Here is a 22104-nt window from a genome sequence, read left to right on the forward strand (position 1 = left end):
AATATAAATTAAATTATAATTATAATTATAATTAAATTTGACATAATAAAATATACTATTATTTTTAATTTTAATTAACTTTAACTTAATAAAATACAAATTAAATTTTAATTTTAATTTTTTGCGGGTAAGGGTACCCGCGGGTACGGATAGTATGATACCCGTACCCGACCCGTTTATAAGCGGGTATTAAAATAGCCCTACCCGCGGGTAGTAACTATCCGTCGCAGATTTTATCCGCGGATATCCGCAGGCACGGATATTTTTGCCATCCCTAATCACGCCCCGTTATTTTGCTAGTTTCGATTATATGTCATTTTTATAATTATATAATTTTATAATTTAATATTTTTATAAATATTTCAATTAAGTTTTGAGTTGGTTAATAAATTTGAAAATTTGAGTTCCTAATAAATTTATATGATATTTTAAGTATAAAAGAAAATTATATTTTTCAATTGAATCTATGTTATTTTTTTTTTTTTGTGATGTGCTTGTTAATTAGATAGATGATGTCCTCCGATAATCTTCTCCATTCTCCATCCTATTGGGTTATAGTTATAATCATTGAGAGATTGTGGTTTCATATGGTTATATGACATTAGTCTTACACATATAAGACCTCTGATACCACTATTAGCTTATATATTACTTTTACCCATGATGTTATGGGTCTTTATTCTTATATAGTGTTAAACTTTGTCTATTCTATCCAATGTGGAACTTTTTGACTCACTTGGATTATTCCCAACACATTCAACAACAAATCATTTTGAAATGAATTTAATCAAATCTAAACATTTACATACTCCATTTTGAAATTGGGTTCATCCAACCAAAAACACCACTGAATTTCGAAAATCGACGAAGTTACACAAACAAATTTTGTAAATTTGGTAGGCGCTGAAAAAATTGAATTTCGAAATATGGTGTACGATGAAAAAATTGAATTTTAAAATTCAAAATCCAGAGTACGCTAAAAAAATTGAGGGTTAAATATGTTTTTGGTCCCTTAACTTTCAGTGAATTTTGGAATTAGTCCATTTTGAAACTTTGAACCAATTTAGTCCTTCATCTTTTGAAATACGTGGATTTAGTCCTTTTAATCAAATTTTGTTAAGTTTATTTGACATTTCAAGTGCGTTTCACAATAGTATTTGACTTAACATTAAAGCAAAATTGTGTCAAACAGTATAAACAACTGAAATAGAATCCTAACATGTGTACGAAACATCAAATAAACCTAACAAAATTTGATTAAAAGGACTAAATCCACATATTCCGAGAGATTAAGGACTAAATTGGTCCAAAGTTTCAAAATGGACTAATTCCAAAATTCACTAAAAGTTAAGGGACCAAAAACATATTTAACCCAAAAATTGAATTTCGAAATCCAAAATTCAGGGTACACTGATTTTCGAAATCCAATGTACGTTGAAAAACTGAATTTCAAAATCTAGAATCCAATATACGTTGAAAAAATTGAATTTCGAAATTCATAATCCAGTATACACTGAAAAAACTGAATTTTGAAATCCAGTGTACGTTGAAAAACTAAATTTCAAAATCCAGTGTACACTGAAAAAGTTGAATTTTGAAATCCAGTGTACCGTCGAATCACACTTCTAAACACAGTTGAATCACATCTCTAAACGCGGTGGAGAAATAAAGGGAAGAGGTGTAGGAGGTGGAAGGTGAGCATGGTTATCAAACTCGTGAGTTAACTCCCTAACTCAGACGAGTTTACGTTCCTAATCTTGGCTTCCGATTTAATTCTTAAGTAAACATTTTTGTTTTCTATTGGAATTGGTCAAACCATACGTGAGGAGTGCATTCTCTTTTCTTGAAAAGATGAAAACCTATAAATTAATATAACATTTAATTATAGAAAACTAATTGTGTGGATAAGAAATGATACATGCATGTCTAAATACTCCTACATAGAATTTTACTAATGAATTCCAAAAACGAGAAAAGAAAAATAAGAGAGAGAGAGAGAGAAAAAATATTTTATTTTTCTAGGTTAATTGAGTTGAAAGTTTTGTATACACGTGTTTTGTCATTATCTATTTCAAATAAAAGATCTGCATCAATCCGGAGACATAGGTAGAATTGGCTGAACTCCGTTATCAATTTTGTGTATGATTATTCCGCACTTATATTGTTTCCTTAAATCTGATTATAGAAAATGTGCGTTATTTTCTAACATTTTAAAGTAAACTTGGTAGAATCGAATTAGACTCGGTTCACTTGGTTAAACTAGTGAATTTAGAACGATTTGACGTGTTTGATGAGAAATAAACTTTTCAACAAATTAACGAGTTTGAAACGGTTACTGAATTTTCACGAGTTTACATAAATTCTCTGGTTTAACAACCTTAGAGGTTCTATAGAGAAAATGAGAAGGGAATTGAGATGTGGTGTTTACCTAGTCAAAGGATACTTTCATCCTTTCGGAAAATTGGGAGTGCGCGAATAAAAAAGTCGGGTGCAAGAAGAAGCCCCTGGTCTTTCTCAAAGCCCTATTTCACTTTCTCTTGCGATTATGTTCTAAGTAGTTTTATTTTTCCAAATAATTCGTTGTGCCTCTATTTTGTTCTGTTTTTCTCTAATAAAAAAATATCACAATTTTATTTTATGATTCTATTTATTGTTAAACAGATAATGAGGTCCGTGTAAATTATTTTTAATTGATATTATTACAGTAAAATAACTCATTATTTTCACTATGTAAAAATATTTATATTTTTTAATTAATTATTAAATATATGTATATATTTATTTTTTATTTTTTTAAACAAAAAAAAATCACATTTATCTCAATCATAAAAGAAAATACTCAATCATAAAAACATTTGTCAGAGATCAATAATATTGTATAAAATGACTGAAGTGTTATGTAAATTTTGAATAACACAACTTAGTATGAATCCTTTTTAAGTGAGTTGTATTTCAGAAGTAACTTGAATCAATCTCTTATCTGATAACGAACAAAAACAGAAATGGAAAAGATCAAGTTGTCCTGTAACGAAAACTCTGTAAATATATATAAATATATATAAATATATATATATATAAATATATATATATATATATATATATATATATATATATATATATATATATATATATATATATATATATATATATATATATATATATATATATTCTATCTTCGAGTTTATTGTTTAGTTAGAAGCATACTATAATTATACCTCGTGTATGAACAAATGTTTATACAGAATCAATAGCCAATTATGAAGTAATTAGTTTCAATCATGAATGTTAAAAATATTTTATATGTTTTGGGATGAGTATGTGTAACACCCCATTTAATTAAGTACGTGAAATTAAAGGAATGTCACGATAAAGATAACATAAAACGCGGTCTGAGATCAACTCCATACAACCCATGGCACACCACGATGCCCAAAAGAAACTAGAGAAAAAGTTAACCAGAGTGCATAAAACTAAGGACGAACAGATACATGGGTCGCAACCCTAAATGAACTCATGCAGAAAATAACAACTAGTCCACGTGGACTATGCAGCAGAATCTCCACTTCCTTGCTGACTTCTGGAACCTCGCCCATCTGCTCCCATCAATTAAATTAATGATCATCGCAAGAAAGAAGAACCACATACAAGACAACCATACAATACACAGGGTAAGCTAGAGCCAACAACACTTTTATCATACAATCAAAATATATTTCTCGGCTTTCAATATTCAAACATCAACCAAACATGTTATGACTCTCAATCATTACACTACGACTCGACTCGACTCATCCTGATACGTATAACTTAGTCGGATTCAGTGGATGCTTGCACTTGTGGTGGATACCTCTGCTCACCCCCGAGCTGCTCGATCCTGAGCTATGTAATACAAGTGTTATGATGAATCAAATTTCCCTCACCACAAGGTTAGCCCTTAATGGATTTCAGGCCTCCTGCTACCCTCACCACAAGAGTCAGTCCGCTCTAGGTGAGACTAACTGGCTCCTCAGAGTGTCAGGATGCAACCTTACCTTGAATCCTTACCCAGTTATACAGATGGGGCACCACCATGAACACCCACTAACAGGGGCCATGGAATTACGTCCCGACCACTGAAGCGCGACCCTGAAAGTCTCACCTAGAGACCCCAAGGAATTATGCACTGACACAGACAAAATACAATCATACAGTCCAATAAGATTCACCATGCAAGGGTGCATTCATTATGTCAACCTTTAAAGTCGTTACATTTCACATTTCCAGGTCCAACCCATTCCAACTCATCATAGTCCATTCATGTTCATAAAATACAACTCATCTCATTTTCATGTCACTTTAGTAATACCAATCTCATTTAGTTCTCATGCCAAAACTCATACCAAACCCATCATTTAAATTTCATGAATCCTGCTACATATACCTCATGCTCCATTATATACATAAATTACATCATAACATCCCTACCCACTCAAAACAGGTCATCCAGAAATAAACAAACACCTCTACACAACACTGTCTCGCCCAGCACCTCTCTCAGGCAGAGGGGTCTCGCTCAGGCGAGACGTGCTCGCTCAGACGAGCTCCCCCTTCGCCTAGGCGAGGGCTCGAGAAAGGGAGCAGAAGCACTCGCGGGATCTCGCTTAGGCGAGACCCCTCTTGCTTGGGCGAGATGCTCGCTCGCTCAAAAGTCAAGTTGGTCGCCTGGGTGACCTTTCGCGCAAAAGTCCTGGGCGAGCTCCCTGTTCATCTTGCCTAGGCGAGACTGGCTCGCTCGGGCGAGATTAACAGGTCTCGCCATTGTTTTCCTGGAGCAGTCGTACCCACTAGTCCAAAACAACACATCAAGCCAATACACACCTTCAGAACATCAAACCAACCAAGGACTCTCAACACAAAAGCAAAACAGCAGCGAAAACAAAGTACACCAGTGAGTTCTAGCTTCCCTACCTGGAAACAGAGCCAACTGAAGCCTTACCGACACGACACTAGCACCGCAACCCTCGGAACACACTAAAGAGCTGAAAAATAGGAGGTACATGGGACAATGGCGGATTAATACGAAACCCTAACGGTGAAAATACAAAGGAAAGCACTGGAACTCAAACGATCTAGAAAAGGGCACTTACGTGGATTGGGAACTGGTTTGGAGCTAGCTTGAGAAAGCATGGGGAGAAACCCTAGCAGGGCGTCCTGTGAAAGCAAGGGGTGACGGCTGGTTTTCTGAAAATGAATGAAAGATGTGGAATTAGGGCAACGCGAAGGGTTCTTATATCATGGGCCAGCCTTTAGGCCCACTGCTGCAGGGCAGCCTTTAAAATTAAGGACAGAATTACGTAAACAAGATTTTAATGGGCCTTACATTCCCTCCAACAACAAAAATTTTCGACCTGGAAAATAAAGACTCACCAGGTGAACAGATGTGGATATGATTTTCTCATGTCCTCCTCTAACTCCCAAGTCGAGTCACTCGTCCTCCGATCCCAGATGACTTTAACAAGACTAACGGTCTTTCCACGACGTTCCTCAACCTTGCTATCCTCAAGAGCGATGGGTGGTACTTCCACTATGAGATCCTCCCTGATCTATATATTCTCAGCTTCCAACACGTGGGCCGGATCGAATACATACTTCCTCAATTGTGACATATGAAACATCGGATGAAGGTTCGCCAACTGCGGGGGTAAAGCTATCTCGTAGGCCACCGGTCTGATCCTCCTCGTGATCTGATACGGGCCAAAGAATTTAGGTGAAAGCTTCCTTGAACGGAGAGCCCTTCCCACGCCCGTGGTTCGAGTCACCCTCAAGAGTACATGATCTCCCGCTGCAAACTCCAAAGGCCTCCTCTTGCGGTCCGCATAGGCCTTCTGCCTACTTTAGGAAGCCTGCATCCTATCTCTCACCATCCTCACCTTCTCGGTAGTCTGCTCTAACAACTCGGGTCCAACCAACACCGCTTCTCCATCCTGATACCAGCAAAGAGGAGTCCTACACCTCCTACCATAAAGAGCCTCGTATGGCGCCATGCCAATGCTCGCATGAAAACTGTTGTTGTAGGTAAACTCAATCAAAGGCAGTACCTCATCCCAAGCTCCCAGGTGGTCCAATATGCATGTCCTCAACAAATCCTCTAACGACTGGATTGTCCTCTCAGACTGGCCATCGGTCTGAGGGTGATACGCTGAACTCATAGTGAGCTTGCTACCCATAGCACTCTGTAACGTCTGCCAAAACCGGGATGTGAACCGCGGGTCTTTGTCGGAAACTATGCTCGAGGGCACTCCATGAAGTCTTACTATCTCCTTAATGTACAACTGGGCCAGCTTGGCCATAGACATTCTCAAGTTCATCGCCAAAAAGTGGGCACTCTTGGTCAATCGGTCCACTATCACCCAGATGGTGTCATGTCCTCTGAAAGTCCGTGGAAGATGAGTCACAAAGTCCATGGAGATGCTGTCCCATTTCCACATTGGTATCTCTAAAGGCTGTAGGATTCCCCCGGGTCTCTGGTGCTCCACCTTCGCCTTCTGACAAGTAAGACAGGCGGATACAAACTGTGCCACATCCTTCTTCATCCCCTGCCACCAGAAAGTTTCCTTGAGGTCCTGGTACATCTTAGTCATGCCAGGATGCAAGCTAAGACGACTCTTGTGTCCTTCCTCAAGGATCAACTTTCTCACCTCAGCATCATCAGGTACGCATACCCTACCCTGAAACCGCAGTATACCATCATCACCCGAAGTAAAATCTCTAGCCTCATCTGACCTAAGCTGTTCTCTAATTCTGTTCAGACCAGCATCCAACAACTGCCTCTTTCTGATCGAGTCCAAGAAGTCACTAGATATAGTAAGGGTATTACACCTAATGGACTCGGACCCTAACTCCACCTGTATCCTCATGTCTCGGAATTTCTCCAGTAGTTCTACCTCTTTTATCATGAGATGTGCCGTATGTACCGTCTTCCTACTCAGAGCATCTGCCACCACATTTGCCTTCCTCGGGTGATATAGGAGTTCGAAGTCATAATCCTTTAGGAATTCCATCCACCTCCTCTGCCTCATGTTCAGCTCCTTCTGATCGAACAAGTACTTTAAACTGTTGTGGTCGCTGAACACCCGAAACTGAGCACCGTAAAGATAATGCCTCCAGATCTTCAAGGCAAATACTATCGCTGCCAACTCAAGGTCATGAGTGGGGTAATTACGCTTATGCACCTTAAGCTGTCGTGAAGCATACGCCACTGCCTTCCTTTCTTGCATCAAGACACAACCAAGTCCGAGATGAGACGCGTCGCAGTAGACTTCAAACGGTTTCCCCACGTCCGGAATCACTAGTATCAGAGCATTAATCAATCTTCTCTTTAACCCCTGGAAACTTTCCTCACACTTATCTGTCCAAGTGAAAGGTTGATCCTTCCGAGTAAGCAAGGTCAGAGGTGTCACTATCTTGGAGAATCCCTCTATGAACCTCCTATAGTAGCCTGCTAAGCCCACAAAACTCCTGATCTTTGTGGCTGACTTAGGACTTTCCCACTTTACCACTGCCTCGACCTTTGCTGGGTCCACAACAATCCCCTGAGCAGATATCACATGCCCCAAAAACTGAACCTCATCCATCCAGAACTCACACTTAGACAACTTGGCATACAACTGCTTCTCTCTCAAAACACCAAGCACCAACCTCAGGTGTTCTGCATGTTCCTCCTGAGTCCTGGAGTAGATAAGGATGTCGTCTATGAAGACCACGACAAACTTATCTAGGAAGGGCCGGAAGATCCTGTTCATGTAGTCCATGAACACTGTCGGGGCGTTGGTCACACCAAACGGCATAACCACATACTCATAGTGGTCGTATCTGGATCTGAAGGCCGTCTTCTGCACATCATCAGCCTTCACCAAAATCTGATGATAACCCGATCGCAGATCTATCTTCGAGAACACCGATGACCCATGCAACTGATCCATCAAGTCATCGATTCTCGGGAGTGGATACTTGTTCTTGATTGTCATCTTGTTCAATTGCCGGTACTCCACACACAGACGTAAACTCCCATCTTTCTTCTTTACCAGCAACACTGGTGCTCCCCAAGGCGAAGTGTTGGGTCGGATGAACTGTTTTTCCATCAGCTCTTCTATCTGTTTCTTGAGTTCAACTAACTCTGCTGGAGCCATGCGGTAGGGAGCCATCGATACTGGACTTGTCCCCGGCACTAGATCGATAGAGAACTCCACTTCTCTACTGGAAGGCAATCCTGGTACCTCCTCCGGGAATACATCCCCAAAATCCTGGACACCGGTATCACTGACGTTGCCTCTCCTCTCTCCACCTCCATATGTGTGAAGATCATGTAGCACTGCGCGCCATCATGTAGTTCCCTCATAACACCCTGAGAAGACACTAACTCAGGCTCCTCTGAGTCGGGAAACAACAACTTCTTCTCCCGACAATCTATCAGAATGCGATTGGCAGAGAGCCAATCCATTCCTAAGATCACCTCCAACTCCTGTAGAGGTAGGCAAATTAAGTTCACCCTGTACCTGCGTCCCTCTACCTCCACTAGGCACCTAGCACATAAGGACGATGTCTTGACCAAACCCGACGTCGGAGTAGACACCGCAAGCTCACACTGCAGCTCGCGCATCGGCAGACCCAACCATTCCACACATGCATTTGACACAAAAGAGTGTGTCGCTCCAGAATCATATAACACACAACATCTCATCCCAGAAATCACACAATAACATATAACAAGGTTACCTGAACCTGCAACCTCAGCTCCGGTCATGGCATAGACTCTGCCTGTCGCCTGAGGCCTGTTGCCTCTGTCTCTCCCCTGATGCTGATGGGGTGCTTGAACTGGAGGGCGTGTCGCTGCCCTGACAAGGTTGGGACAGTCCTTCCCAAAGTGGCCTTCCTTGCCACAGTTGTTGCACCTAAGGTAACCCTCCCTACGCGGACAAGCGTACCTCGGGTGGCGTCCTCCACATGTGTAACACCGAACTCGGCCCTGCTGAGGAGAAAAGCTCCTAGACCCCTGAGGCTGATGGTGTGGTCTATCATACGGTCTCCTCCGCTCCTCATGTCTGGGCCTGGACCCAGATGGTCCACCGATCCTCTGAGGCGGCTGTGGCTGCTGTGGGCACTGACCTTCCACCTCACGCTTCATCTTCTCCATTACTATGGCCTTCTCTACCAGAGCAGCAAAATCCTTGATGGACAAAGGTGCCACCATCAAGCGAATATGTTTGGTCCCAACAATTTTATGTATTGAATATATGTGTATTTGACAAGATGCATAATAGCGAACTGAATATCCGTATTTTATATATATATATATATATATATATATATATATATATATATATATATATATATATATATATATATATATATATATATATATATATATATATATATGCAAAATGTTTGATGTATTTCATATACGGTGCATAGATATCGAAAGTTCAGTGTGTATGCAGAATAATGTTTGGCACGGTGCATAGATATTGAAAGTTCAGAGTGTATTGCACACAAGGACATCAAAATGTCCAACATAGAAACATAATGGAAGTTCAGTTTTTAGTAGTAACAAAAATTCTGGTTATGAAAAGACACTAGAAAATGACATTCTCTGAATACTAGAAAGTTGCAAAGGAAGATCAGAACTACAAGATTTGAACAGTTTCAAATGTTTACTCTATGCCAGATAGTAGAGTAAAAATTAGGACGTTGTGTCTTTCCTAAATTCATCCAATTATCCTATATTCCACACAAAAGAAAAGAAGACAATTGTTTTAAAGCTGTGATCGGTTAAACAACGAACTTTATGGTAATTATATCCTACATCCTAAAGTAAAGAAAATGAAACAACAGTGTGAGAAGTAGCTTAATATGAATCTTGCTGGTGTGAGAACTTTATTGCTTAGATTATATATTTGTTTTTTCGTGTATATCTTACAAAATGTAGGCTTTGTTTGTAAACATTTCTATTAGACATTTCACAAGTACTATAAGCTGCCATGTATTTGGTTGATGGAAAATTATCCCATTTTCATAAGTTTGGACGATTAGCTGGCCAAATTGGGACATGGTTCACAGTTTTCGGTTCTCCTAAGGAAACAATATAATGTGTTGGATAAACACCAAAAATTCATTATGCACTACAAATCATGGCATGCTGTGGGAAGGTAGATTCAATAAGTTGTTGCTTTGTCTTCTCTATTAAATAATAGTTGACACTCTGTTATTTTGAAATTAAACCAAACATTTTACCATCAAAAACAGATAATATAATAAGTGATGAAATGTTTGCAAGAGTGAACAGATGAGACTGTTTTGCTTTGAACTTCTTCAACAGTTTATTGCATCCTTTTCAAAACAGTTGAACTATGGTATCTGAGACTCAACATAGTTCTGTAGTTCTTCCTCACTACAAACATGTGAGATCGATGAAACTGGATTGTTATCATTTTCATTTCTTTAGATAGTATGAAAATGAAACACAATAGTAGCCAATAACAGATCCAAGGAAACTATTACTATAAAGAAGAATATCATTTGAACTCACTTGTGAGTGATTTAATTCTGAAATTATTTTGCACTTTCCAGAAGCATCTAAATCAAGGGACAAAGTCGACATTTATCTGAACTCTGACAAAAAGATGTAGTTCGGAATATTCGGCCTTTTGGCTAAGAGTATAGTATCTGTTCTTGTCAGTTAAATATTTTATATATGGACCATTGGTTCACACGATGTTAAATTAATTTTTTATATATGTTCTAGTCAGTTAATTTGGTTTACAGATAAGAAGAAAAGATGTTTACTTGCTGTAGTTAGAGTTGTTCAAAATTTATTTTAGTGGATACATTGTCTTTGCTTTTTTTCTTCCCCAGGTGGATACAAGCATATAAACATCTTATACCACACCATGAAGCTCTTCAAAACACAAAATAACACATAATGTTGAACTTGATGTCTGATAGGAGCAAAAAGTTGTACGTAAAATCATAAGAAAATGAAAGTTTTAGATGAAAAAGTAAAATTTTTGAGACATGTGTTGTCAAACAAAGTTTTTTTTTTTTTTTTTTTTCTGGATTCTTCCAAATGAGAGGCAGTACCTCTCATCAAAGACACACTTTTTTGAGTCTAACTATAATGATATACTTATTAGTCATATCAAATAGCTCTCTCGAATCTTTTATGTATATCAACTTTTTTAGACTTCACAACCATAAAGTTCTATTGATCAATCTTTGGTGATTTGTTCCTCCTTTCTAAAAGTAATAAAGTTTTATCTAAAATATTGAATAATATAGCTAAAACTTGTATTCAAATTTTACATTTGGTAAGGTCTTTTAAAACTACATGAACACTGTTCAAACTGTCAAGTCCTTGCTTAGGACCAAACATCAAAAGCTATTTTGTTTTAGACAATACTAAACAATGATTCAGCGACTGATTTTTTTAGAAAAACTTTCTCCTTCCAATTTTGGGCATTCAAAACCATCCTTTGAGCACCGAAAAAGAACAAACATAAATTATAACTTTATATTCAAGTAAATTATCTGTAAATAATACAATGTGTTGTAAGTCAGTTATTAGTATCAGATTTGAATAATAATACATAAATTCTGGTTTAACTGTAAAATTATATTCCTATGGTTATATCAAATTAGTGACAAAGTCCCACATTCATCAGGAATCTGACAAGAAACTGGAACTTGGAATATAAAAGCAGAATACATAGTCAAAACAAATCATACCTTTCTCGGCCTTTTGGCTAAGATCAAGTGTAGTATCTGTTCTTATCAGTTTAATATCTGATATGTGGACCATTGGTTCACACGATATTAAATTTATTTTTTTAGGGAAAGGGCCAATTGCAGTGGCTTGCTACTGTTGCTCTTGAGCATCGCTTTTGTTTTGCACTATTGCAAGAGCTGGGTGCACCCTCTTATTCCAGTTTATTTTTAGTCCTCGTAATGTCTTTCCATTTTAAAATGCAAAGCTAGAAGATACCTTAATTGTTGTAAGATGAAGTTAGAGTCTCAATCTCAAAATTCTTCTACTCCCCATTTTTATATATTTACTCAGACATATATTTATTCAGACTGCTCCTAATTTCCGTTTGTATGCACACAAAGAGAAGTTCAGTTCAGTTTTTTGAAGTTGCAACCACATTAAAATGTTCTATTTTACGTTTTCCAAATAGTTTAAATCCTTATGCATAAATCTGACTTCACAAAATTCAACTACAGTTCAGCTTACCATTGATTACTTTCAACAAGGACAATCAAATGATTAAATGATTTCTACTCAGGCACATTTATGAAGCATTACGTAAGTCCCTTGCTAAAAGAAACTCAAATAACTTGAATTCATTATATTGCCTATTTTTTCTACTTTCGTAAGAAAATCTTAAGCTACATTCCTAAGCTAACACAATTAAAAGACTGATACATAATAAGCATCTTATTCAGTTTTTGTTGATCTTGAGTAAAATCTATGTTCATATTTACCTCCTCTTGGGCAACGAATCCATCAATGGTATGTGGGGTTCCAAGCATTGATGTGAGATTGGGAGGAAATTAGGACCTCGTCAATCTTTCGATCAAAAAATTAGGAAATGGAAACTAATGCGGACGCGAAATCTTAAATTTTTCTTAAGACGAAGGAAGTGAATCGAGTTCTTAAAGACTATGTTCTTTGGAGTGGTGTCATCTTAGAAGTAAAAATGTGATAGTAGATGCTCTGAGCTGAAAAAGGATTCAAGTTATTGGTTTGATGGTAAAGGAGTGGTAGTATAAAAGTTAGGGATCTAAGCTTGGAGTAAAGTTGTGAAGAGGTTTTATTAGTGCAGGCACATGTTTATAACTAATGAATTCCTTAAAATGGTTAAGGAAAGGTCATCATGTGATTTTAATTTGAGATTTATCATAAGGCTCTTAGGCACCGGTAAAGCTAGAGATTTCAAGACGAGAGAAGATGAAGTTCTTAGGTTCAAAGGGAGGAGTTTGTGTTTCTACAAATGATAAGTTAAACAAGGATGCTGCTGAGAGATGATTGTAGATCAGTGGGTTAGAAAGCAAAGTGGAACATCTAAGATTAGGTGGTACGATGCAACAATTTTAGGTGTCGAAGTGGAAATGGGATGACATTACCATGGATTTGTTACCCATTTGTCACGGATAATGTAAGGTCACAAAGCTTTTTGGGTGGTGGTGAATAGTTCACGAATAATGTAAAACGGTATAAGAGTATTGGTGGTTTTATTAAAAATAGAACACTACAATATTTTAATATTAAAGGGTTAAGTTAGATAAAGGTTTTAATAACTAAAATTCATTTTTATAAAACCACGATCTCTCTACAACCAAACACTCTAAAATCTCTCTAACTTCTCTTTAGCTTGTCTCTCACTCGTTCTTCTCCTTTTTTACGATCAAGAACCGTAATTGTGATCTTTGTGAGGAACTCTATGCAACTACCTAATCAAAGAGTCAAATAGAGTAAGTTCTGTTGTCTTCTTTTTAGGTTCAGGATAACTTGGCTTGACCTTTGGTCCGAGTTGACTCGTCTCGACCTTGGTCACAGACCAGCTCAACTTGACCTTTGTCCCGAGTCAGCTCCACATGACCTTCATTCCGAGCAGGCCTGACTTGACCTTCATCTCGGACCAACCCAACTCAACTTTCGTCTCCGACTCGACTCGACCTTTTGTACTTGTGAATTGTTATGTCCTAACTAATGACCAATTTCACAACTTGGAGAATTTCAATTTCTTTTTTTGTTCAGTGAATTTACAATTCTAATTTTTTGGTTATTTGAAATACCTTTTTAAAATTTCTCAATTTCAATTTTCTTTTAATTTCCTCATCCAAACATGTCATCTTACTTTATGTTTGGATGAGATAATTTAAGAGAGTAATTCATTTATTTAAAGAATTAGAAATTCTTTCAAGAAAAATTACAAAAGGCAATAGAGCTCAACTTTGTGTATGAATAAGCGCCCCTTTGTGTATTTGTGAGAGATCAACTTCAAAAAGACAGTGATAATTACAAAAGGATCATTACAATTAATATGATGCTCTATATAATATGCTTTATCTAAAATAGTTCAAGTTTTATCTTAAATCTGAACAACATAGCTGAAAGAATAATTTTTTTAAAATTTATGTTTCAGAAGTAATTTGGATTCAATCTCTTCGAACTTGAGTCAAGCATTTCATCCCTAAGTTCTTATTGACATTATGAACTTAGAGAGTGCATTGAAAAAACAGCATAATAACTAAAAATATATTCAAACAAGTTATTTCTCCAAGGACGAGTGTGTTTGAACACATACATCAGTTTCACAGTTTTAACTATCTCCCAAGTCCCACATTCGTCAGGGCACTGACAAGAAACTCCAGCTTAGAATATAAAACTAGAATCCATATTCAATTCAAAGCATACCTTTCTCGGCCTTTTGGCTAAGATCAAGTGTAGTATCTGTTCTTATCAGTTTAATATCTGATATGTGGGCCATTGGTTCACATGATATTAAATTTATTTTTTACGGGAAAGGGTTATATGCAGTAGCTTGCTACTGTGGCACTTGAGCATCTCCTTTATTTTGCACTTTTGCAAAGGATTGGTGCATCCCTCCTATATCAGTTTTAAGCTTTTTATAATATTATTTGCCTTTGTGCCTTAAGTATTATATATTATGAGTTAATAGCTTGCACTGGCTTTATATAAAACCTTGCCTTTTTGTTAAATATGCTAGCTTTGAGCTGTGACACACAAACTTTTCTGATTTTGCAATCTTTACTATAATTTGGCTTACAAACTTTATTATATTTTGTTTTAGAATCTTCATTAACTTTTGCCTTAAGTGACTCTCAAGCATCGCCTTTGATTTGCACTGCATCAAGGAAATGATTCATCTCACCTAGATCAGTCCAATTTTTTTTATGATGTCATGGTCACAAATGATCTTTACATCTTTTTTATATTCATATAGTTGTGAATGTGTAGTGCAACTAATTCAATTTTTTGCTGTTGGGGTAGGACTTATCTAATGCAGATTTTAATCATGCTTGGTTGGGCTGTGTGTTGTGCAATTTGTTGGCACGCCCACTCCAAGAGTGAACCATCACTTTTTTGGTTTTTGACGTGTGGCTTCTAACTCAAGTGACAACAATGTTCAAAGCCTTACCAATCTTTTAAAGAACTCTTAATTCCATCACCAATCCTTCATCTACAACATTTAGGAAAAATTTTTACTTTCCTGCGAGAACCCAGCAATCTCCCTTGTGTCACCTGTGCTAGAGTCCCACAACTACCATTCATCAGAGAAAGATTGAGGATCATGCTATGCAATTCTTGAGGGGCCTCAACAAGCAATACAACAATGTTACTTCTCATGTATGGACCCAATTTCATCCATTTCAAAGATCTTTTCCTATGTGGTTCAACACGAGAGGCAAAATGGAGGGAACAATTTCTTCAATGGAACTGAGAATAAGATCAACAATACAACTACTACTCGTACCTACTGGAAAAAGGTTGGAGGACACAGTGAGTTCGTTTGTTTCAAGAAACATGGGTTTCTGGGTAATAGTAATCCTGACAATGGAAATACGAGATATATGTTAATTCTTTTGATATGAAGCAGCTGCATGTTTTTGGATGTTTGTGTTATGTCTACTATTTCTGTGAATCGGACTAAATATATTCCAGAACAAGGATAGGTATGTTCCTCATGTTCAAACCAAATGTTAAGCATTGTACTGTATATGATCTAAATTCCCATTGCATTCATATTTCTAGAAATGTTATCTTCTATGAAGATAAATTTCATTCCAAAACCATTTCTCAGGAAAATTCTATTGACAAGATGATTACACCTGTTTTTGAGAAAATAAAGGATTATGATTTTGATCTTACTGTCCATAAGAGTAAAAACTTAAATGATAACATTGATTCTGAAAACCATATAACGCATGCCCAGAACATTGATGATCCTGATAATCTGAATAAATCTGATAGTATTGATACTGAACAAGCTTTTGATTCTGCGTCAGAGCAAAATTGTCCTAGAAGGTCTACTGGACACAAAAATGTTCCTGCTTATTTACAAGATTTTCAAACTTCATTTGCTATTAAAACTGAAAAGAAAACTAGATATTGTATTAAGGATCACGTTTCTATGGAAGACTATCTTCTTTCAAATAGGTTATTTGCTCTGTTGACTCACATACTGAACCAGAATCTTATGAAGATGCTTCATGGTATGAACATTCGAAGAAAGCAATGACAGAAGAACTAATAGCCCTTGAACAGAATGGCATCTGGATAGTGAGTTCTCTACCAGAAGGAAAACATGTTATTGGATGCAATACATACAAAAAGAAGAATACAAGAAAAATGATTGTGCTCTCCAACCTAATCTCAAGTGACAAAGTCCCACCTTCATCACGACTCTAACAAGAAGCTGCAACGTAGAATATAAAAGTGGTATCTATTAGTTGGTTAGAAGAGAGAGAAGAAGGGGAGGGGGTATGGTCATTTTTGGAGGAGGACCATTGTGGTTGCTTCTTAGGAGCTTGGCTCTGGGCAGCTGGATATTCCTATCCTTCTGTATTTTCTTGTTTTCAATTAAACTGGATCAGTGCATTTATTTCTCAATTTTTGGTTTCTTTATCCTTGCAATTTAAATACTTATTAAGTGGTCCGACCTGCCGGATAATTCTTTTATCTGGAAACAATGCCACCGAAGAGAAACAATGCTCAGGGAGAACCAGCAACGGAGGAGCCGGGAGATGCGAGAGTAGATCTTGTAGTAGGAGAAGTCACCAAGCTCAAAGCCATAGTTGAGGAGCTTGTTGCACAATCATTGCAGAACCAGAATCAGATGGAAACGTTACGTAAGGAGGCCGCTGAAAATCAGATGAAGCTGCTCAATCTCATGTCAACATTTTCGAAGGAATTTGAGGAAAAAGGTGAAGGCCAGGGATCAGTAACAAAAGGAAAGTCGAGTACTGGAACAGTGAAGTCCAGTGGGAATCGAAGTTTGAGACAACTCGAAGGAGACGATTTGGAGGAATTTCGTCAATCGATGAAGAAAATTGAGTTACCATCGTTTTATGGGGAAGATCCAGCAGGGTGGATTGCTAGGGCTGAAATTTATTTCAACGTTCAAGAGACACGAGAAGCTGTTCGAGTGAGTCTTGCTCAACTTTGTATGGAAGGGGGTATGATACATTTTTTTCAATCTCTGTTAAATGAGTATGAAAATCTGTCATGGGAGGACTTGAAGAGAGAGTTATTGGAGAGGTATGGTGGAAGGGGAGAAGGAAGTGTTTATGATCAATTGACCTCGTTGAAGCAAACTGGGGTTATGGAGGATTACATTCGAAACTTCGAGTGTCTGATTGCTCAGGTGCCTAGTATGCAAGATGAGCAATACTTCTCGTACTTTACACATGGATTGAAGGACGAACTCCGGGCAAGGATGCGAAGTATACATGTTGCGAATCCTCTTTCCAGGGGACGAATGATGAATGTAGCTCGTGCTATTGACGTAGAAATCTATGGTAGGAGCAGGGGGTGGCAGGGAAGAGGTGAGACACGTGGAGAGGGAAAGACCCAACTTGGAACTCGACCCGTTTCTCATGTGTTGGGTAAAACCGGCCCATGGCAGAATAATGGAAGTTGGGGAGGAAAAGGGTCAAGCCCAAGTGCACAAAATGATGGGGGTGAGAACAGCAAAAATGGGCCCAAGGATAGAGGGGCTCGTCACCTTTCTTATCAGGAGTTGTTGGAAAGAAAGAAGAAGGGTTTATGTTTTAAGTGTGGAGGTTCATTTGGACCGCTCCATCAGTGTCCCGTTAAACAACTTCGGGTCATAATGATTGATGAGGAGATACGAGTCGAATGCGAAGAAAACGAAGAGAAGATAATAGAAGATACTGCAGATGACGTTAACGATGTCGAAGGGGCATGTACTGCATTGAGTTTGTACTCTATGACGAAAGGGAAGGAGGAACAACCACGAACGATGAAGTTGCGAGGAAAGGTGGGTGAAATCCCAATGATGTTTCTAGTAGACAGTGGGGCAACCCACAACTTTATCTCACGGAAGTTGGTTGAAGCCTTGGGTTGGGAATGGGAAAGGACGCAACACATGAAAATTTTGATGGGAGACGGGCATAAATCTGAAACTCAAGGTGTATGTCGCGGAATGAGGGTGACATTCGATGAAGGGAAATTTGTACTTGATGCTTTTCTCTTCGATTTGGAGGACATGGATATGGTATTGGGTATGTCTTGGTTGACCACATTAGGGGAAACTACGGTGGATTGGAAAAGGCAGATTATGAGAGTCAAAACGGATCAAGGAGAGAGAGTGTTAAAAGGAGCACCTCGTGAAGATTCGTTGTTGGTGTCAATGTTTGGCTTGTTGGAGGAAAAAAGGGAAATAAAAAAAGATGGGTTGAGCCAAGAACAGAGACGTGTGCTAAATGATGTGTTGCAGAATTTTGCGGAGGTGTTTGATGAACCCAAGGGGCTGCCACCTGTACGTGCGAAGGAACATAGTATCAACCTTCAACCAGGGCAAGGTCCCATTAACGTGAGGTCGTACCGTTATGCCTATCACCAGAAAAATGAAATTGAGAAACAAGTGAGGGAATTAATGGAGGTGGGTCATGTGAGGCATAGCCAAAGTGCATATTCCAGCCCAGTTATTTTAGTAAAGAAGAAAAACAACAAGTGGCGCATGTGTGTGGATTATAGAGCACTAAATAAGGCCACGATACCGGACAAATTTCCTATTCCAGTGATAGAAGAGCTTTTGGATGAATTACATGGGGCCAAATTCTTCTCAAAATTGGATCTTCGTTCGGGCTACCATCAAGTGCGGATGAGAAAGGAGGATATCCCGAAAACAGCCTTTAGAACACACGAGGGGCATTACGAATATCTCATAATGCCGTTTGGGCTTATGAATGCCCCTTCCACTTTCCAAGCACTTATGAATGAAGTATTCCGCAATTGGCTAAGGAAAGGAGTATTGGTATTTTTTGATGATATACTCATATATAGTAAGGGCTGGGAAGAACATTTGCAATTGCTAGAAAAGGTGTTGAGTACGTTGAGGGCCAATAAGTTATTTGCGAACAAGGAAAAGTGCACGTTTGGGCAAGGAAGTATCGAATACTTGGGTCATATTATATCGATACAAGGAGTTGCGGTTGACCCAAATAAAGTGAGTAGTGTTATTGATTGGCCTATCCCTACGAATGTGAAGGGAGTCCGCGGGTTTTTGGGGCTTACGGGATATTACCGTAAATTCATTAAAGATTATGGTAAGGTAGCAAGGTCCCTCACGGAGTTGACAAAAAAGGATGGATTCAAGTGGAATGAAAAGGCCCAAGAAGCTTTTGAGGAGCTTAAAAGGAGGATTACTACAGCACCTGTGTTGCAATTACCAAACTTTAATGACGAATTTTTTTTGGAGTGTGATGCTTCCGGGACAGGAATTGGGGCTATCTTAATGCAGCACAAGAGACCTGTTGCTTACTACAGCAAAGCGTTGAGTCCCCGTAACTTAACTAAGTCAGCATATGAACGAGAATTGATGGCGGTGGCACTTGCAGTACAACATTGGAGACCTTACCTGTTGGGGCGGAAATTCACTGTGTTTTCTGATAAAAAAAGTCTCAAACAATTATACAACAATGTATTACAACGGGAGGGCAGCAAAATTGGGTGGCAAAACTCTTGGGGTACAATTTTGAGATAGTTTATAAGCTGGGGAAAGAGAATCGAGGAGCTGATGCTTTGTCTCGTAGCAAAGATGAAATGGGGCTGAACAATATGATTTATTTCCCAGTATGGTTGGATTGGCAAGAGCTCAATACTGAAGTACATGCAGATAAAAGGTTGCAAAAAATAATTGAAGAAGTGCAGCAAGGACGTGGCGAGAAGTTCTGTGCGGGATTTGTTTATAAACAAGGAGTACTTTATTATAAAAACCGCCTAGTCATTTCGGAGAAATCTGTTTGGATTCCGAAATTTTTGGAAGAGTTTCATGCTACTCCTCAAAGTGGTCATTCAGGGTTCTATCGTACATACAGAAGAATAGCAGCAAATTTGTATTGGAAAGGAATGAAGAGAGACGTCCAACAGTATGTTCAAGCTTGTGACACGTGCCAAAGACAAAAATATATTACAGCAGCCCCTAGTGGTCTTTTGCAGCCATTACCAATTCCGGAGAGGGTCTGGGAAGACAATAGTATTGACTTCATCACGGGATTACCAAGATCAAAAGGGTTTGAAGCAATCTTGGTGGCTGTAGATCGATTGACAAAATATTGTCATTTTGTGCCTCTTAAACATTCTTATAGCGCAAAGACTCTTGCTGAAATTTTTGTGAAGGAGGTAGTGCGGCTACATGGAGTACCGAATTCTATTGTGAGTGATCGAGACCCCTTATTTATGAGTGTATTTTGGAAAGAGTTTTTTAAAATGCAGGGAACCAAGCTGAAAATGAGCACAGCCTACCATCCTCAAACGGATGGACAAACGGAAGTAACCAATAGGTGTCTTGAAACGTATTTACGATGTTTCATCACTGATCAACCTAAGACTTGGGTGATTTGGATGCCTTGGGCTGAGTTTTGGTTCAACACAACTTACCATGGATCTACGGGAATGACTCCTTTTGAAGCGGTGTATGGTCGACAACCACCCAAGATTGTTCAAGTGGTTCAAGGGGAAGTGAGAGTGGAGGCTGTCCAAAAAGACCTTGTAGAGAGAGATGAAGCTTTGAGGCAGTTGAAATCTCATTTACTCAGAGCTCAGGACAGGATGAGAAATCAAGCAACTAAGCATCGTAAGGAGAGGCATTTTGTTGTGGGGGATTTCTTCTTTTTGAAGTTGAAACAGAACAGACAACATTCTGTCATGAATAGAGTGCAATCAAAGCTGAATGCTAAATATTATGGACCTTTTGAGGTTGTGGAGAAGATAGGGGAGGTGGCATATCGTTTGAAATTACCACCATCTTCGAAAATTCATCCCGTGTTTCATGTATCCCTATTAAAAAAGGCAGTAGGAAAATACAAGGTAGAGAAGGATCTTCCCAAAGGGCTGGAGGATGACAGAGTCGAATTAATGATACCAGAGGCTATATTGGCGACTAGGAACAACACAAAAGGGGGGAGACCAAAACACAAGTATTGGTACATTGGAAGGGGCAAGATGTTGAGGAGGCGACTTGGGAGGATACGATTACCATCCACAACCAATTTCCGGAATTCAGCCTTGAGGACAAGGCTCCATTTCAAGAAGAGGGTATTGATACAAACCCAAATACAATTGGGTTTAAAGAGCCCATGATCCAAGAAGAGAATGGTAAGAATAGGTGGGGCAGGGTGTATGAGAGGAAACGGTCTAGGAAGAATGACGTGGCACACTAGGAAGAATAAGTTGGTTAGAAGAGAGAGAAGAAGGGGAGGGGGTATGGTCATTTTTGGAGGAGGACCATTGTGGTTGCTTCTTAGGAGCTTGGCTCTGGGCAGTTGGATATTCCTATCCTTCTGTATTTTCTTGTTTTCAATTAAACTGGATCAGTGCATTTATTTCCCAATTTCTGGTTTCTTTATCCTTGCAATTTAAATACTTATTAATACCTTTCTCGGCCTTTTGGCTAAGATCAAGTGTAATATCTGTTCTCATCAGTTTAATATCTGATATGTGGACCATTGGTTCACACGATATTAAATTTATTTTTTGAGAGAGAGATGGTCAATTGCAGTAGCTTGCTACGTAGGCCTTCAAGCATCGCACTTGCTTTGCACTAGTGCAATGGCCTGGAGCAACTCATCCAATGTAGTTTAAATGTTGGGAATTTCTCAGCTGATGTCTCTGTTTTGTATTTAATTTATATATTTGTGAAGTTACTTCATGTTTTCTTTGTGTCTCCATTTTTGTTTCCATTTGGTAAGGTCTTTTAGAACTACATGAACACTGTTCAAACTGTCTAGTCCTTGCTTAGGACCAAACATCAAAAGCTATTTGTTTTAGACAATACTAAACAATGATTCAGCGACCGACAT

General features: G+C 38.5%; 3 non-coding genes and 1 pseudogene across 3 annotated transcripts; all 4 read left to right on the forward strand.

Moving 5' to 3' along the window:
• The first annotated feature begins 10670 nt into the window (after positions 1 to 10670).
• LOC114170893 lies at positions 10671 to 10778 on the forward strand (annotated as a pseudogene).
• Positions 10779 to 11756: 978 nt separating this feature from the next.
• Positions 11757 to 11952, forward strand: LOC114170878. Its single transcript, XR_003601238.1, has one exon. It is a non-coding gene; the product is annotated as a U2 spliceosomal RNA (small nuclear RNA).
• Positions 11953 to 14448: 2496 nt separating this feature from the next.
• On the forward strand, positions 14449 to 14644 carry LOC114170884. The gene has a single exon (XR_003601244.1). It is a non-coding gene; the product is annotated as a U2 spliceosomal RNA (small nuclear RNA).
• A 7030-nt stretch (positions 14645 to 21674) lies between these two features.
• On the forward strand, positions 21675 to 21872 carry LOC114170886. Its single transcript, XR_003601245.1, has one exon. It is a non-coding gene; the product is annotated as a U2 spliceosomal RNA (small nuclear RNA).
• Positions 21873 to 22104: the final 232 nt, after the last annotated feature.

This window comes from Vigna unguiculata, chromosome 11 (genome assembly GCF_004118075.2).
Source record: "Vigna unguiculata cultivar IT97K-499-35 chromosome 11, ASM411807v1, whole genome shotgun sequence".
NCBI lineage: Eukaryota > Viridiplantae > Streptophyta > Magnoliopsida > Fabales > Fabaceae > Vigna > Vigna unguiculata.